This window comes from Colius striatus, chromosome 9 (assembly GCF_028858725.1).
Source record: "Colius striatus isolate bColStr4 chromosome 9, bColStr4.1.hap1, whole genome shotgun sequence".
Taxonomy (NCBI): Eukaryota; Metazoa; Chordata; class Aves; order Coliiformes; family Coliidae; genus Colius; species Colius striatus.
This window is the reverse complement of record NC_084767.1, coordinates 19,255,020-19,272,645: the sequence shown is the minus strand read 5'-3', so window position 1 is coordinate 19,272,645 and position 17,626 is coordinate 19,255,020.

The following is a 17,626-nucleotide window of genomic DNA, read 5'->3' as shown; positions in this document are numbered from 1 at the left end:
GATCTATTAAAGCCATTCCAAAGAAGCAAATTACTTTTACAAGCACCAAGTAATTCTGAATATGTGAAAACTTTCTGAATGGAGTTCAAATCCAGCTTCTCCTTTGATACATCCCTAGAAGGAACTTCAAATACTAAGCCCTAAGAAATGTAGACGTAACCACGTAAAAGCTGTAGACATCCTAAATACGTACAGTGGGATCCCTTATGCTGAAGGTACAGTGAAACATTCATAGACATTACTGTAAAACTGAAAACTCTCATTTATTCCTGCATTTAGCTACAGCTGGGTTACAATTGTGGTTTGAGAGTCCATTTGCCTAAAATAGATGTATTTAATGACCTTAATGAGCTTTGGAGTGATCCAGTGTTGGTGGGAGGTGGAGGAGGAAGTCATTATTGGGAAGTGTCTGCTGTAACTTCCACATGAGAATCAGGTGGCGGCACTGGAAATAACCAAAATGGAGCCGTAAAAGTACAGAGGCAGATATGTGGTCTCTTCTCTTGCATGGAAGACAAAAATCCTGCTGTGTTTAAGATGGCTATTGTGAATTGGCAGAAGTATGGGCAGGCACAAGTTTGTGTAGCTCCATAGCTGTACAGGGATTTATGTACCACATAGAAATATAGAAAGAGCCCAGGGCTTGGGAGTAGAGAAAGTCACAGCCAAGCAAAGCTGGAGAGTGGACAGGTACGGCACCTCACCCAGCTCTGCGTGTCCCTTAGGTCAGTTTGCAGGTGTACTCCAGCAGTGGCACGACTCAGACACTGCCAGCTCCACTCACCAGCTCTGCCCTCTGCAATCACAGTCAACCTGGGAGATCACTACCTTGGGAGGGGGGAATGAAAATGAGATATGTCCGTCCTGTGAATTCCTTTGTCAACAGCCTACAAAATCTGGGATGCAGTGCGTGTAAAAAAAGCAACTGCCCCTTCTCCCCTGCCGAGTTCCGGCAGCAGCGAGCTGCACTGTGTCTCATACTCATAAATGTTTCATTACACTTCTGGAAAACAGACGGCTACTTTCTAGCAGTCTATGACACAATATTGTAAACAGCTCAGCTATTCTCCCCTCTGGTCTTGGCAGAGTCAAGAACAATGTGCATTCAGTGAGGAAAACCCTCAGCCTTGGTCATCCCAAGCCGGGGATGCTCAGCACTGCCTTCCTTCCCCTCTGCCCGCCGTGGGCAGCTCCCACCACTAGACGACGGGCTGGATGGAGGGGCACGCTATAAGATGTGCAAGACGGGGGAGGGGGCTTAAAGTGAGCAAAAATGATGGAGCGCGGTTGACAGGGACTGCAGGATTTGACCCTGGAGCCAGTGAGCACGCTGGGCTGAATGCACTGGCCTGAGAAACAAAAAAAATCCAATAAAATGGGCAGATGGTCCTGAAGACATGGTAGGAGAGGGGAGCTGGAAATAAGGAAACCAGATATTAAAAAATGTAAATGAGAGGGAAATTATAAAAAGCATAAAGCTCCTGTCCCTGAGGGAACAGCTGTGTATGCTAATCCCTCCTGGGCTGCTCCTTTTGGATCTCCCTTCCTTCCTTCCTCTGTCCTTCTCTAATAGCTCCCTTGTTCCTGCTGGACAAAACCGGCCCTTTGTGGCTGCTCTCAGAACAACATTAAAAACAGGAATAGGGAAATTGTAAACAGGAGGCTTTTGGCCTACAGGCCAAGGCACACACCAGCCTCTGAGGTCTACTTCATGCTAAGCAAAGAAACAGATCTTTGTTGCTAAAGGGATTAGGGCTGCAGGATTTCTGAGGCTCGGCAGAGGCATTCAGCTGGCCTGAAGTGGGGGCTTTGTAAAGAGATACCTCCATTATGGACCCGCCAGCGGAAATGGCTCGCGCTCTTTATGCAATCTGGGTAATGCGATATTGTTGGGCGGCTGAAGGGCTCTGATGAAGCAGGGCCCTATCTACTCAATGGCAAATTCTTTCACAGCTAAATAGATGGTGGTGTAATTACCTTTGCTGACTTTGAGGGGGAGGGAAACCATCCATCTTTAACCCTTAGGTGCTTTAATAAGGGCAATCACAGTGAGATACCCCAAGATTTGACGGCAGTCATGATGAGCTTCCAGATGACTTTCTACCGCCTGTGACAATTTTATCTGAAATTCTTTGGTAAGCAAATAAGTGCATGCCATCCAATATCCCTTTTCTGTATTGCTCCAAGGCTCCCTGAACCCACCTTTGCTCCGTGCCCTGCACGAGGTGCTGATAATTCATGTTTCAAACCCCAGCACAGCCCTCAAACAAAACCACCCACCACACCACATCTTCCAGCACTGCTGCTTCACTACCCAGAGTAATGCTGCAAAATTCTCCTTGGGGTTTGTTGTTGAGGGAGGATGGGCTTTTTTTCTTTTTTGTTTTAGAAAAAATGAACTACCTCCTTTCTGATGAATAATAGCCTACATTCAGGTTTTCATTACGATTATTCCTCAGTTACACACAGCACACCATCTATATGTAAAGTATTACGGATTTTTCCAAGGTTAACTTCAAATTAAATTCCCCAGCTGAGCATAAGAGCCACAAGAAGAAAAGCATGCACACAAACAGCCTCTTACCACGAGCCCCTGTGCTTCCAGTGAGCAGGTGGTGGAAATCTCTCCTGGAAAGCAGGTGGCACTGAGCCTGCCCAGCCATCTCCATCAGCACAAACACACTCTGCCTTCACATTTGTATGGCATGAGACACCCACAGATGGGTTTCAAGCAATTTAGGAGACGTGATCTGCCAGGTCACCCACTACAGAATCACAGAATGCTAGAGGCTGAAAGGGACGTTTAGAGGTCTTCTAGTCCAACCCCCAGTTTACTAGTTGTCACAAAAGGAAGCCTCAAAATCAACTGGGAAGGCAGCTCTGCTCTGGAAAAAGAACAGAAGTCGGTTGCAAGATCATTGTTAGAGGAAAACAAATACGAATCATTAGCGTCTGGAGCTATGCAACATTAGATCCTGCTCAGGTCATGCAAGTATTTCTAGTTGCCTGCTGCTGGCTGTGCATCTATGCCATCACCCTCTGCTGCCCAGCACTCCATCAGCACTGCTAGGGTGTCCTCAGGAGTGTGCAAGGAGAGGAAAGGCAAGAGCGAGGTTTGATCTCACCATTCTAAGCTATTTCAAATTTTCAACAACACAAACCGGTCATATGTGAATGAAGTTCATTAGAACCCATTCATTTGAAGTTTACAGGTTGCACAGAGGTAGAAGGCCAGTTTGCAGCTCTCCACCAGCATTGGCTGTGGTTGTGGAAGCAGCTTGGCAGCAAGCTGTTCTGCATTTTGAAGAATCGCTTGGCCTGACAATGAAAAACAATTACTATGCAGCCCATTTTTAATCTAATTTTTTTTCAGGCGCTGTCTAAATCTCAGCCTTCCACCTTTTTGGCTCTAGTTTCAGACTCTCTTCCCAGGAAAATGCTTGTAAAAATAATTTGCTATCATTAGAAAAAAGTTTCATTGAAAATCCATTACTGGAACCCTGTCCTGCAACTCAGAGTTAGGCAGGCTCCAAGACAGTTTTTTTTCTGTGACGCGTTACTGCTAACCTGACAAGTAGAGTAATGTCTATGTTTGTGTTACAAGAACTGGCTTTTTGAGCTCCAGCTCCCAGAATCAAACGATTGTGTGTGGTTTGCTACATCTATTAAAAATATCTATTCATCCAAGCCTCTGCACCTGGTGAGAGTCCTGACTCCCAACAAGAATGGGAATAACAAGAAAAGGTTATGTGTTAGTTTGACGGTGTCTGAGGCAATATCTGCTCAGATGTGACAAATATTATTGTACCTGAATCTAGGATTTGCAGTATTTGGCCACCAGAAATGTCTGTCTCCACTTACACAGCCTCTGCATCCTGCTCTGAGTAACACCTGGGAGTTATCACCACTTCACCCCTCAGGAGAAGGACTGTCATTGCAAGGAAAAAGTAATTTTGAATGATGTGATCAAGCCGAAATGATGCCTGAATTAGGCATCCCAGTGCTCTGAGCGAGGAGCATGGTTACCCCGTGTTCTCCCTGGGGTCAGTGCAAATGCTCCCTGCAACTGGAAACCAGCAATTCCAGTCAAAGATCAACACTCCCTTTGCATCCTTCTCTCCATCCCTCCACACTGGTGCAGAGCCCTTTGGATGCAACATCCTGCTGTAGAACTTTGCTCCTAGCAAAGAAAGGCAGGGTTTGTTCATGCTCATTAAAAAGGGAGATGGTAATCTTTTTGAACATGTCCCTCCAACCTGCGATTTTAAGCTTTTAATATCCCTTCAGGTCTGGGACTCTTCAAACGCAGCGGAACAGGCTGGGGGCTGAGGGATGCTAACTCTCTGACCAATTACAAAGTAATTTAAAGACCACCATGGGCTCCACAGAGAAAGCTTTGCATATGGACTTTAATTATTATACCACAATCTTGCCAGAAAAACACAAAAGAGGATCTCAGGCAGCTCAGAGGATGCATATGGCTTGTGTAGGTGGAGAAAGCTAAGAGACTGTTACTTTGGGTAGGAAGTGGATTTTCTCTCTCCTATAATCTTGTTAAATTACCCTGTTTTTAAATCAATAATTTATATCTTTCTCTTCAAATCCAGTGGGGAAGAAAACCCCCCTCTAAACAGCAAAGATGTGACAAGCCATACATTTTCACTTTCATTTATCCTCATTTTGCAAAGTTCGCTCAGTAAACCAAAAGTGTTAAAGGAAAATACTGGGAAGGATTGGTTAGAAAGAAAACCTTGGCTGAAATGAGATGGAAAACAGATTTCCCAGGTTAGGCAAGTATCAGAAAATCAAGCATAATGTTAGACATCTGAAAAAAGGAAGTAGGAAAATATGTAGGAATTTGCATAACCATTTGCAGCCTAAGAAATGCACAGAAAAACAGTTTAATTATGAAAGGACGTTTCAAATAGGCAGCCATGCCAGGAGGGGCTGTGCACCACGATCCTCACCAGGAAATGGCAATACCCTGTGCGTGGCACTGCTTGTCTTGCAAGTGCCTGTGTGTGCCTTTTACACTAGTTTTGCACTTGTGTAGGTCTAGCAGCTTCCACGGGGATTCATCTCTTAGCAACGCTCTAAAATAAAATAATAAAACAACAACACAAAAAAAAAAAAAAACCAAAACAAATCAAACAAAAAAATCCCAAATGCTGCACAGACCTGAGACAGAAGCCACACCGCAGCCCACCCGCAACCGGGAGGGCTGGCACGTGGGAATTCACACTGACAGACCAGGATTTTCGGACAGGGAAAAGGGAAAAAAACAAAACATCTAAAATCTCTACTTAAGGGAGCTTTATACACTTTACTAGCAAACTGCAAGGAAACGCCATCACCTTCAGCTGTGACCCTGTCACCCCAAAGAGCAGCGTGAGGAGACCCAGAGAAATTCAGGGCTGTGAGAAATGCTTCCCGCTGGGCTGCATCGCCCTGTGCCACCCTGGAACCGGCAGCTGGCCCTGCAGCAGCACCTACCCGAGGACTGACACACCACAGGCTCATCATGGCTTTGGGAGGAGTTTCCAAATGAAGAGCAATGCCCACAGCTGGAAGCCTTGGGGCTCAGTGGCAAAGTGTGTGAGTGGGCACAGCACATTGCAGCAGTGCGATGCCTGAGGGCCAGGGAGTGTGGGTTACTGCTGCAAGAACCCACACCTCGTAACGCCACCTTCCCTGCCTGCACCCTGCAACTCCTCCTGAGCCCATTAGCAGCTCTACACTCACTTCCCACCCCCTGCCACTCCAGCCAACATGGGCCACTGCTCAGCTAGCGTCACAGTGAGCAAAGGCTGAAATGCTGACACGATGGCAGGCTTTATTCTTACAAGCTCAAACAACACAAACACTTTGGTGGCACATGTGCATGTCTCAGCCGCCTCCCCCACACCAGCTGCCGCAAGCAGGATTCAAGGAGCAGGTGCAGAAAAGCAGGTTTTATCGAAGGCATCACTGCAGCAATGTTTGGGCAAGCAGTGAAGGCACCATGCAGTGTGGCTGTGTCTCCTGCACCATGCTATGCCTTGCTGCATCATACAGCTGTGCAGTCTTCTACAATACACATGAATTTGTCCTTGGAGGTGCAGACAAGTGCCATCAAGCACATCAGCCCACACAGCCGCAGAGCCTGAGCTGCCACCCTGGCATGCAGTAGCCCAAGAGCAGCCCTGAACATCAAAACCTCCTCCTCACTGCTGAGTCTTTCTCCTCTCCCACTCAACTTAAACACCATTAAGTTTTCACCGTTAAGTTAAACACCATTAAGTGTGGGACCATTAAGGGTCCCATACCCATTAAGCTCAACATGCCCAAAACTGGAACAAGTCAGAATGACTGAAGAGGTAGAGATGCTGGCACTTTGGCTGCAGTTTGTCCTTGCTAGGCTCTCAGGTCAAAGTCCTGTTCTGGTTGCTTATATGGAAGCTTTCTTTTCCCCTTGCAGCCTTCGACTTGTGCAGCAAGCCCTGTCAAAGGGTACAAGCCTGCTTCAGGTTGAGGGGACAGCGACCCCAGAGCTGACCACAGCACAGACATGTGACATGAATGGCTTGACCTGGGCTGCTTCAGCTTTTTAAGCTTAGTGGAGTTTTCACACTTCTCACCTCAGAGCTAAAAAAATGCCCTTACTCAAAATGACCGTGTCCTTTCCTGCAGCAGGGATGCATGACAATGTTTTTGATGTTGCCCCCTTGCTTCTTCAAAGCTGGGTTCAAAGGACTCTGATGAGTCTGAACCTCAATTTGTAGACCTCTGGCAAGTGTCTCACTTTGCTCTGGCAGACACTATAAAGCACTACCCAACCACTTTAAGCCTATCTACTTAACATGTCATCTACCTTCCAATTTCTGAAGGCCTTGCTGTGCTGCCATTGAGCACCAAGCCTCCATTACTATCCCAAGAGCAAACAGCTCTGTATCCTACGACCCAAATGTGTATCATGAAAGCTTCATCAGCTGTGACAGCAGAGAGGAGATGTGTGTCAGGGAGTCAGGAGGAAGCACTGACCTCACTGACACACATCTTCGGCTCTGCTGACTCACTGCTTTTGCCCCAGTAGGGAAAACACTTCCGAGAACCATGAGCTTTCCCACGGCAGACCACGTTGCTGTTGGTAGTCCTGTGGCTGAACAAGACATGGGGGAAATACAGAAGAGCCCCTGTCTATTTCGGAACCCTGAGTGAGGTGGATGGAAATCATCAGACTCTCAGTTCCCATGGGAAATCATTAATAGTATCCTAAACAGTCACATCCTTTAACGTGTGTGCTATTATGGGATGGTGAGAGAGTAGTCATTGGGTTGGAAAGCACATGGGGCTCCTTCCCTCCTGCTGCCCACCAGGCACTGCCAGGATTGTTCCACCATGCTCCAGCCCTGGCACAGCACAAGATGTGACTTTGGGCTCCTGTCCCCACTGCTGACAGTATATTTGAAAATGAAATCATCCCACAAGACCTTGACCACTGCAAGGGAAATAAAACCATCTGTTCATTGAGACATGCCTGCTTCAAACCAATTAATATAAAGAGCTTATATTAAAGGATCTCACTTAGATGCAAATCTCCTCTTATAAACAAACCTTGCAGGTCTCAGCTCCAATCTCTAAGGCAAGTTCCAATCTGATTAATTATTCCACATGCCTTAAATTCTCCCTTATAGCTACCAATGAATAAAACTGTAATTGCTATCATTTTGCAGATATATATTAAACACTTAGTGAATTTCACCTCAAGGTGCCCCTTTGCAGTGATATTTAGTGGAACTGGGACCTCTCCAGGTGAAAAACAAGTAATTTGATTTGTTTCTTTACTCTAGTTCTCCTGACCACCACCCACACTCCATAGCTCAAGACCTCCACAGCAGCACAGCACACATTGAATTTCATCTCCCATATATGCACCACTGTTGACTATTTTTGGATGACTGTTGAAGCCAGAGAGCCCAGCACAAGGTACATAGTTCAGTATGTTAAAAAAAACAGGAGAAAGGAAGGAAGGAAGGAAGGAAGGAAGGAAGGAAGGAAGGAAGGAAGGAAGAAAGAAAGAAAGAAAGAAAGAAAGAAAGAAAGAAAGAAAGAAAGAAAGAAAGAAAGAAAGAAAAGAAAGAAAGCAAGCAAGCAAAGGGTGTTCAGCAACAGTTTTCTGACTTACTCTGAGCAGCTGCTCTGGAAAAGCATCTGTGGGAAAAGTGCTTCATTTAGGTGAGCTAAACAAGGCTGAGGACTGAGTGTTGCACACAGACGTTGACTCCATCAGCTCTGGAAAAGCAGTTGGATGAGGAAACAGAATCACCTCTCTGGAGAGAACGTATTTTTTGGCTGATGGCTTAAATGTGGTTAGCAACAAATGGATCCACAGCCTGCTCCTCCACAGCTCAAGGAACCCCAAGGAAACTGTCCCTGGATCCATTGAGCACGAGTCTTTCTCCACTCCATCGATATCTACTGTCTTTTAAACACACAAGCTTGAAAGTTCCCAAAATTGTAGCACAGCCTGGAAAAGCTGTTAAGCAATGTACATCCCAGCCCTGGGCTACTCTCTACTCCCCACAGCAGCAAAATGATTCCAGGTCACCTCAGCGGGCACACGGCCATCAATAAAGAGGGTGTGATCCTATGTCAAAACCAGCCTGATTTCTTTCCCTTGCTTCACACATCTCTATTTTCTGTCCTGTTTAAAAACAGACAGAGTATCAAACTAAGTCAAACTATGTCGAACTATGACAGCTAACTGAATATTGAGATGTATCTGCGTCATTTATTTGGTTTCTTCCCTGTCTTTGTAACCAAAGCACAGTCTCTAGGGGGTAACTGGGGCATTCATACAGAGGCCCATGGTTTGCTTCTCTTTTCTTGCTTACAGTCAAGTCTCTTCTTGGGAGGAAAAATCCCTTTCCAGTAATGCAAATCTCCCAGACATGGAGTAAATAATTTGGCCCTGCAGCAGAAGACAGTAAGAGATGCATTTCTGGAAGAAAAAAAAAATATCCTTTTTGTTAAAGATGAGGCCAGTTCAACTTGCCAAAAATGGCAATTGAGGTCCCTGTCCAGGACCTGCAGTTTGTCAAAGGCAGGCACCGAGGAGTGCTGGCAAAAAAAAAAGAAATCATCTGAGACCTGTTGAAAGATCAGTAGGCACAGATCTGGTCATCATGTGTCATTGCTGTCCTTCCCCAAGCAGAACGGCTCTTTTATCAGCCCCAGGCCTTCCAAGCCACTATACACCAAGTATCTCTCTCTCTCTGCCCTGAAGGCAATGGAATGGGAAGTTTTGATCTTGCATGGCATTCATCACAGAAAGTGAAATTGTGGGTACCCCATACCTGCGTGTGTGGCAGAAGCTAGTGGAAGCTGCAGAAACCAGTGCAAGTAACCACAGAGTCTGCCAGAAGGAGAAGAGCCAGTGCTCCAAACACTTGTGATTTTGGCATTGAAAGTGTTACAGAAAACATGCCATAAAGTTCCTCTAAGGCTTTAATTTCCCTCCCCCCAATCTTCCTTTGATTTTGATCCTCTCCTTCCCTCACGTCCTTTGAACTTTTAAAAAGCCACTTTGAAGACATGTCATAAAGCAGTGTTTTCATTCAGGATCTCCCCTTTGATGCTCCTGCTGCTGCCTGTGAAGTGCAGCCTCGCAGGATGTGGGAGCCAGAGGAGCTGAAAGCTGAGATGGAAAGGAAAGGACGGAAAAGTAAAAGTGTAGATGCGGTGTTTGTCAATAACCCGCTGGGGCCGCACAGGCGGACGCAGGCAGCAGCCCTTACTGCTGCTGAATGCCTTGACTTCTGGGCTACACACATCAGCTGTCATTGTACCCAACTTGCTCCTCCAAGGGAAATGCTATTTTGAAGTAGCTTCTAGATCCATGATGTCCTGTAGTAACTCTAGGCACTGGTTCTTCCATGTCAAATCTACACCACTTGCGCTTAAACAAATCTGGGTGCCCTGTTTCATAATCTTATTTTGAATCTCAGGAGACTGAGATGTTCTTAAAGCCCCGAAAGCAGAGATCCTATGGGGGAAATCTTGTTTTAAAAAGGTTTGTAACTGCAATGCTTAGGGCAGAATGACTGAAAACAAACAAGCCTAAAAACCCCCAAAACTAATTAAAAACCAGTAATGATGAACTAATGCAAGTAAATAGAAACATATTGCAGATTTAAGTCTCACCAACTCTAATCCTTGAATCCTAACGCAATCTTCTGATATGGAGGTATGTCCCAGCCCACAATATTTGAGCATTTTGATACTGAAATACCACCATAAGCAGTGCTGGAAGTCCTTGCCACCAGCCAATTCCTCCCTGCTCCCAAAGCATAGAGCTGAGTCCTGAGGGTCCCCAGGGAGGGTTCTCTTACAGAAAATTGAGTCCCCAGCAGCCAGGCAGAACAGTGACAGGCAGGCTCTTGTCATGAAACCCCTGCCCTAACATGGGAGGAAAGACTTTTTCTTCCAAAGAGAGATGGTTCCAACACGGTGCTATTTGCCTGGATAGATAGCATCTGTGCCTCGTTCCTTGGCATTGCCACAGTGCATTGTTGGATCGGCCTGCCAGAGAAAGACAGAAAGACCAAAGAAAAGATTACATGCAACCGTATAATTCTGCATTTACAGCTTCTTAAACATTGAATCAGTGCTACAGGATTGTATACATTTGGTATTTCCTGGATCAAGCAGACTGTGTATTTCATTGTGATCAAAGTTACAAGGAGGATTTTTTTCTTAAAACAAACCTCACCTTCAAAGTAACTCTGCCAGCAAGCAGAGTTATTCACCAAACCACATTCAATTCTTCCCAGTGTCAAGCAGTCTCCCTTCATGACTTAGAAGCCAAAGTCATGGTCTCAGCACTCACCATTGCAGGACCACCTCTGCTATCAGCAATCCATGTGTCCATCTGAAGAAGAGCAAGGGACTGGTTCTGTGCAACAAGTGGGAAAGTGTGAGAGCAGAGTAACCCCAGCTGCATCATCTACTAATGTACCCCTGCCGGGGCCTGTCAGGGGCAGCTCCTCTCATAGGGCTAATTCACACACCAGTGGAAAGCAAAAATTAAATGGGAGATCACAACACTTGCCAGAGAAACTGAAAGCAGCAGAGCTGGGAGCTGCCAGTGACAACAGCCTTGCCTGCTGCTGACTGAGACCTGGCAGGCAAGAGAGAGTGGGAACAGGGCACTGGCTTGATAAATAGGAGGAAAACTGTGAGAGCAAGAGAGTTTTAAAGCTGGTTTGTAACTCCTCCCCAAACAGGGAAAGAGACAACAATGTTGTCACAGATGTCCTCTTGTCTTGCTCTTTCCTCAAGGACAGGGAAGGCTTCAGCATCTCCAAAAGCTGTTGGATGCAGGAAGGTTTCTGCCTCACGTCTTGGCACATTCCATGCCTCGGAGCAGATCAGAGCAGACCCAGCCTGGCCCCTGTGCCCGTGCTGCTGGACTGCCCCGACTCTGCTCCCAACATGGCAATGGCATCACAAACTCTGGAGAGTTATGACATCAAACGTTTCCCGTTTGCTAGCTATAAAAAATGAATTGCCAGTGCTCCTCTGCTTGCTGGACCATGGATGAGGCACCACAGGCATGTGCAGGACTGCGTGACAACACAGCAGTTTGTGTGTCCTTATTAGGACTCTCTACCTTTATAAGAGATTGTGACATGCCACCAAGTACCACAGTCTTGTATCTAAGTGCATCACAGAGTGGTGGAGAGTGAGAAAGGGATGAAGGGACACAAGGTACAAGAAAACACAGGGGATATGTATTGTCTTAATTTATGCAATATTTTGAAGCAGAACAGCTCGTTTCTGAGCAGAACTAAGCTTAAGAAAAGTGCTTCCACCCAAGACACAAATTTGTTTGGCTCTGTAGTACAAGAGCCAGTTGTCAGGTGCTGATCCCACAAAAATCTGCCACTGCATGCAAGCCAACAACTACTTCTAGGGAGAAAATTGGGACAAGACTTGGGTCTAAGCTATCCTTTACTCTCCCTCCCCTCTTCAGAAGGTCGGGAAGAGATGAAGTTGTACTGTGCTGCACTCTGTGAGTCCATGCACGTGTGATATCCCTCAGGGAACAGCTGTGTCCATACTGCGCTGAGCATCTCTGCCCCTCAACACCCCCAGATCAGCCTAGCAGCTCCAGGACTAAACAGTGGTGGGTTCACCTTGCATCCCTTCCCATCTCCATCTGCGCTAGTCATAAAAGGCCTTGCTGTGAAACGCGCAAAACAGTGTTAAATAATCATAATTATCTTCCCCTCCAACTAGAACACTCAGAGCTGCAGTCCAAGTGACTATTATTCCTCCTCCTGAGCTTCTTTCTAAATTAGAATTGGCCATTTCTGCGCTGAAGCTGTTTTTGCAGTACAGGCCTCCATGGCACGACGCCACCGGTCGGAGCCTCTCAACTTTATTTAACCTTTGTGTAGGGAATTGCATGAACTCATCACAAGAGTACCTCTCAGCAAGGGAGAAACAGATGTTCAGGCATTAGATAAGCTACAAGCAAGTCCATGGTTGCTTATCAGCAGGGGTGTGGGGCTGGTTTTGGTTTTGTTATTTTTAAAGGCTGGCCAATGGAAGGAGTTATTTGGAAATAAGGGAAAATTATCCTGAAATCTGCTTGAGGGGCTTTTGAAATAATGTTTTTCCTTTTTACCTGCCGTACTCTTCTTTTTCTTCTTTTTTTTGTTTTTGTTACATTACAGCCAAGTATCTGCTCCTGAGACTCAATACAGATGCAGCTGGAACAGGAAATTTTAACTTGCTTCCAACATGGGAATTTTGCACTTTAAACTTGAGATAAGGAAAGAACTGCATTTTAAAGACACATTTCCCCTAACAAAAACAAAATATACTTCCAGAGGAGCCACTCCACAGCACTCCTGAGAAAGCAGTACTGCAGAAAACAGCAAAATCTAAAGAGCTATTGTGATTCTGGTATGCATTTATTAAATTATCCCCTCTTAACAGACTCCTCCCTGCTTGGTCTTTAGAAAAGCAACCTCTGAAATATCCGTGTGAAAATTATTTCTTTTGGTTTTGTCTAACTTGCCAGGCACCTGTTGGTTATGTTATAAGCTCAAACTCTCTGCCCTGTGATTGATTTAAGCCAAAGTAGGTCTCTGGAGGCAAAATCTGGCCATCGCTTCTTCATTAACTGTGTGTAAGCTGACACAGACACACTTGCACTCAGCTGAAACCTTCCACTTGGGTTTTTCAAAGTGCTTCACGGGCAACAATTCATTTCCCTCAGGCCAGCATGCACTGCTCAAAGATGTGTTTTTAAGCCAACTTATTTAAAGCCTGAAAAAAACACTGCAAAGTTGCTCACATTGATACCAATAACTGCCTGATATTTTATGTAGATAAAGACTGAACTATCACATTGTACTCCATTAACTCCAGTCACTGACAGGTAAATTCCGGCAAATCTCCACACAGCCTTTTAGAAGTTATTGTCCCAACTAGTATTAGTGGGACTAAACTTTCAATCCAGAGAGAAATAATCTGTCCAAAACCATACAGACACATAACTCTACAGATCTCCCAATTCTAACTCAGCAATGCAGTTAAGCTCAATGAGATTCAACAGCTCCTCTATGCTAAGAACATCCTCTTGAAGCATTTAGAGGACAGACCAGCACCTCAAGCAAAGCAATAGCTGTACTGTTCAGAAGGTCTTACAGATGACAAGCAAGATTTGGCAAATTAACCATTGCTCTTCTTGGTGCAACCAAACAGTCTTGGGAATTGCCACAGTAGCCTGGTTCCTCCTGCAGCAGTTGCCTTCACACAAGCAGGCTTGAGGAAAGTGACTAAAGAGAAAAAAATTAGGTAGTAAATGAAAAACAAGCATCTTGTAAAGGGAATTTTGTGTAACTAACCTACAGCAGATTTTTTAAGATGTGTTCAAATATTTAATGCTGCAAATATAAAAGCTGGCACTACCAAGAAACACAGTGCCCAGCCTGCTTGCATCATAGCTACCCAAACATCATCCAAAACTCAGGCCCTGAGGTTCTCATCCTGCTTAAGCCTTGCTCTCCCACCCATACAGGGCACCTCTCTCATGTCACGTTGATGCCCCCAAGGCTTCCCAAGGACCTTCACAAAGAGGAGGGCAGGGGAAGTGAGCACTTGGCGGCCATCCTGCCACTGCCAAAACCACTCTTCAACAAACTAGGTCAAATTCAAATACTTTGCTCTCAACTGAAGGTCACTTCTGTCTCCCCAGCCTGCTCTGGGCAAGCTAAAGTGTATTTACATTGAGAAGATGCAGAGAGGTTTTGGAGCTGGAAGCTGTTAGAGGAAAAACAGTCTGTTAAAGTGAGCATGTGCATGAGTGTGTATCTAAAATGGTGAATGCAGGGGAAGGAAAGAATTAAAAACCAAATAATCAGATATTTCCCTCAAAGGGCAAGAGTGCTGGGTCAGCCTTCCCTCCTCCCAGTCAAGCGCTGGTAGGTGTTCATGGTACAAACTACAGCACAGACTAGAGATAAAGGTCTTAGATAACATTTGCAGAGCACTTTGACGTGGAAAGTCCAAATTCCCCTTTATGGAGGCAAAGTCTGACAAAAGCATAATGGAAAGAGGCTTCCAACTGACAAAAAAAGTGACTCCCTGGCACACGCACAAGCCCATGCAAACTTTCCAGCCTGCCCTCCAAGTGTGAGCACTGGTGTTTCCATTAAGTGCCTGAAAGCTCAGAAAGCATCCGGAGAAAAAGTAAACTCATGATTAGACTGAGAATGACTTTTTGCTTGAATTTCTTCAGAATTATTGCAAGTAGGTTTGCAGTAGCAGCAGGGAACACCCGGTCAATTTGAGTGTCTCTTCTGACTGCCATACTGATAGGAATACAAATTTAGCCACTTGAGAGTATTTTTCTGAAACCATGGTTGGAAAGTTCTGTCAGAGGAGACTTCATATAGAGGTAGGTTGGACATAGCCCTAGATCTGGAGACACACTGAACTCTGGGAAAGCCCAAATATAGGCCAGGCTGCCTTCTCTGCTCCTGTCTCCTTAGCATGACCCCATCACCAAGGCTGGCTCCTGGGAGCTTCAGGAAGGTGACACATCTTGACATGGAGGTTGCATCATGGCCTTTGTTTACACACTGTACAATCATCTCTTCTGTCTTGATGGCAGGGCTGTGAAAGCTATAGCGTTGCCTGCATGGGAAAGTTATGTTAGAAGACTAATTAACGTACTTTGGCTGTCTTTTAATGAAACTTGGCAGCTGGAAGCAGGCACAGAGCCAGTGCCACGTGACTGCTCAGTTCTCCCTTGGACACATTTCAGGAATCTCTTTGCTAAGTATCCAGTTGTCCTGCAAGACTTGTTTTCCCTCCCAAACTGAACTAATCAATGTCTGGGTGCTAGTTATCAAGGAGGGAGAGGAAGAAACACACAGAGAAAAGCTGTTGTGCATCAACTGCTGCATCATCAATGTTAGCAATACAGCTATATGTAGTGTTTTACTCCACCATTTATCCTCACACAAGCAGAAAGGCTGTTAGCAGATGACTGTCTGCCATAGAGAACAGTTTTCAGTGAGGTTGTTGCATTCCTGACTTAAGCCCATTTTTCTGGTTTCCATGCAAACGTCAATGAATTTTAAAAGGCAGCGTTCAGTCCGGACCTTCCAATTCAGACAGAACTTTGTATCTCTCTGTATGGGGATGATACTCCTGCTTGGCTGAGGGATGAGTCCAATGGATTTCTTTTGCCTCTCACAGTTAGGACTCCCGACTTTCTCAAAGCACACACCCCTGTTACCTCCATCGGTTGCTGCAACTGTTCTCATGAGCGCTGGGCAGAAATCCATATTCTAAATGCACAGGAATATATGTGGTTGCCCCTCATACGTGTACATACACACACATACAGGTGTGTGTCCAGGACCAAAGACAACAGGAATGTAAATATGTTTTACGCCTAATTATGGAAAGTACTTTGGCAGGAGGCGGCCTGGGGCACAAAGAGCTACTATTGAGATTCCTGAAGCCATGGCCTCCATTCAGCACACAATTGACAATATTTAGACAGTATGGGCTAGTTCCTTCCTTTGCAAGGTAACTTCCTCCACCTGGCAGCCCTTGGGCAGGCTATAAAATGACCTTATGTTTAAGGACAGTGTCAAATAAAATAAGCCGTCAAAGGAAACCGCGCCTGCTCACTCTCCCTGCAGCTCTGTTGTTGTTTCACGGTCCTCCTTTGCCTTGAGGGTACAGGCAGCTTCTCTGGTTGAGGGGACCTTAAAAGCTTTCACACCAGATGCCCCTGAACTGCCTGGTGGGTAAAAGCTGGGCATGCTGGGTGATCCCACTGCATGTCACACACCAAAGGCTGCACGAAGTAGGCTCCAGACAAATTAAATTTACTTATTAATCACAATGGAATTTCAGTTTGGGTTTTGTCTCGCCCGTCTCTCCCACTCCCATTTCCAGCCTTCCCCCAGCAAACGTTCTCCTAGGAGCTGCCCAAACATTTTCTTGCCTTTCTTGCCGTGCAATGCCTCGTTCTACTACCTGTAACATTCGGTTCCAGACCACAAGGCACATTGGTTTCTGAAAGCCTGACTCTAAAACCAAATAAAAAGCTTTTCATTGACACTCAAATGTAGGTGCAGCAAGTCAAAAGCCTTATTTTTGTGTTTTACAGTGCTCCCACCTGAATAAATTAATTTTAAGTGCCACTTTTCCATTGTGGATTATGAAATGTTGAGAGGTCTGGATGCCATAGCCAGGTACCAAAAACCAATGTATTACAGGCTGTAGGAGTCTGTTGGTACTGCTCTAACCCACAGCCATCATTACTGTAAAGTTTTGCAGAGCATTGACCCATGCAGCTCCCAAGCATCTCCAGAGCCCTGTAGCCACAGATGGACAGAAAGCAGCAGGTCCACTACTCACAGGAGGGATGACATGTAGCTTGGTAGGCCATAAAGCAATGCTGAGGCTTGAGTGTGACATGGCCTCATGGAAAAAAATATTACTGACATTTTTTTTTTCCTAATTCACCCACTTTCCTTCTTCCTTCTCCCCTTTGGAGCAGAACAGCTCCATTATGCTGTGGGGTTTGCTGAAGCCAGAACCTGCACGGAGAAAGGAGGGCTTCTGTTGTCCCTCACTGTGAACACACACAGCCCTGGTGGGACAGGGCTTCTTCAGATACCAGTTTAGATACAGATGTAATTTTGCTCACTTTCAGCTACAATGCACAATGTACTCTTAAATTACATGTGTGTTTGTGGGTATAAACACAAGTGCATGTAATAGCTATAGAGGCACTCACACGTTAACACCTACAGTAGAAATCTGGAGAAAGTGGCACAGACCATTGGCTCTGCCTATATTCAATTTTTCAGACCTTTTTAATCACGTGGAATGATAGCTTAGGTGTGTCAGAGCATCACCAGCTACCAAACCCAGAGGACAAAGGTCTTCTGCATGCACAGCTAAAAGCTCTATCCACAGAGGAAACATGAAATATCAGCAAGTTTAGCATCTTTCATGAAGTAGGATTTGGCAGGTTTAAAATCTAGACCAAAATAACTCCAAATGCAAGGAGTACTATAAAAGCCTGCTTCTTCCCACTCAGTAGACA